We start from the raw sequence: 1,923 nt of genomic DNA, 5'->3' as shown, positions 1-1,923 counted from the left end.
TCTCTCTCTCCCCCTCTCTCTCCCTCTCTCTCTGTCGCTTTCTCGCTCTCTCTCCACCTTTCTCCCTCTCTCTCCCCCTCTCTCTCTCTCCCCCTCTCTCTCCGTCTCTCTATCTCTCTGTCTCTCTCTCCATCTTCGTTATAGTCACTTGCACTGAGAGAAATATTTATAATGTTGATTTATTATTTGATTTTTATTAGCGACCTACATTTCTGCGTCTAATATGCTACTAGTTTAATGACAAATTCCGCCTTACATACAACAGATAGAAGCAGCTTAAAATTGTATAGTACAATATGGTAGTAGAGTTTACGTACCACTTGCCTATAGCGATGTATCAAACAACGGTGTACATCCTTACCTGCATCAAAAAATCATGCAAAACTACAATCTACACGTGGTATAGGAAAACAGACGTACATACCTGCATCAACAAATTCTAACTATACATACTACTCGTGTTACAGAATACAAGATATGTGCGCTTCATAAAATCAAGGGCGTATTAAGAAGGCGTATCAGACGCCCTTCTTAATACGCTCTTGATATAATCATACAAAACTACAATCTACTCGTGTTACAGAATGCAAAATATGTGCGCATCAAAAAATCATACAAAACTACAATCTACACGTGTTACGGGATAACACACGTACATACGTGCATCGTATAATCACACAAAGCTCAACAAATGTTTAACTATCTCAAAATCGAATGCATTCAGCAAGAACGCTGTTATATGAATGGCTATAAGTGTTACGAATCCCTCACATTTTACGCGAAGCTTGACGTGAGTCATAGTCATTGAAGACGTGTTTATATCACGCTGTAAACATTTGGCTAACATTTACGGACTTTATAACATTGTAGGTGACGTAACACACAATAACTTGTGACGTCACGATCGTTGAACGTGACGCAAACCGAAACTAAAAAGAAGGTATTCGGGGAGTGCGAATCCTCCGCATACGCGATCACTACACCTGTGATATTTTGTAGGCTGAGGTTGCTACTGGTAATGGATGACGTTGACCTTGCTTAGTTTTCTGTACTGAACCGATCGACTATCTGCCAGTGCTTTTTGTTTGAACAGAAATGCACACTCAGACATACACGTAACTTGCAAAGCAGATATATTGATTGATGTTTAATGCACATGTAACTACATGTATATGAACAAGGAGGAATGTTAGACGTCTAAATACATTGTGCACGCAATTAAACCAATGAAAATGGGGAAATTGTGTACGTGTATACTTGTATAAAACCTGCAAATGTGCAATGTGCATGCTCAATGCGTAACTAGGAACTGGTTTCTTCTACAGCGCAGTTAACACACTCTGCCACACACACACGTCTGGAAATACCGCCTGGAACCCCCGCCCCGCGTTAGTGTCTACCTCTTACGGTTGCAAAGATATCGAGCGGACAGACAGACACACACACACACACACACACACACACACACACACACACACACACACACACACACACACATACACACACACACACCACATACAACCGAGCGAATAACAATACCCTCCACTACAATTCGTGCGGAGGATAATAATTTTGTGTCATTGTACGTACGTCACGACTCGTCGGCCATTGTAACCTCACCCCTCCTGCTGCACGTGACGTCACCACTCGTCGGCCATCGTGACGTCACCCCTCCTGCTGCACGTGACGTCACGACTCGTCGGCCATCGTGACGTCACCCCTCCTGCTGCACGTGACGTCACGACTCGTCGACTATCGTGACGTCACCATTCCTGCTGCACGTGACGTCACGACTCGTCGGCCATCGTGACGTCACCCCTCCTGCTGCGAGTGACGTCGCTCCTCATCGATCGTGTGACGTCGCCTCTCAATGCGCGTGACGTCACGACTCGTCGGCCATCGTGACGTCACCCCTCCTGTTGC

At 44.8% G+C, this 1,923-nt stretch overlaps 1 protein-coding gene across 1 annotated transcript in view; it reads right to left on the bottom strand.

Annotated features, from left to right (window-relative positions):
• Nucleotides 1-1,923, bottom strand: part of LOC106818124 (solute carrier family 10 member 6-like) — a gene marked incomplete at its 5' end in the record, with an annotated part of 5,481 nt that overhangs the window by 686 nt on the left and 2,872 nt on the right.

The sequence above is a fragment of the Priapulus caudatus genome, unplaced genomic scaffold (assembly GCF_000485595.1).
Source record: "Priapulus caudatus unplaced genomic scaffold, Priapulus_caudatus-5.0.1 Scaffold2041, whole genome shotgun sequence".
Classification (NCBI taxonomy): domain Eukaryota; kingdom Metazoa; phylum Priapulida; class Priapulimorpha; order Priapulimorphida; family Priapulidae; genus Priapulus; species Priapulus caudatus.
Note: the sequence above shows the minus strand (reverse complement) of the source record. Positions and strands in the feature narration are given on the sequence as shown.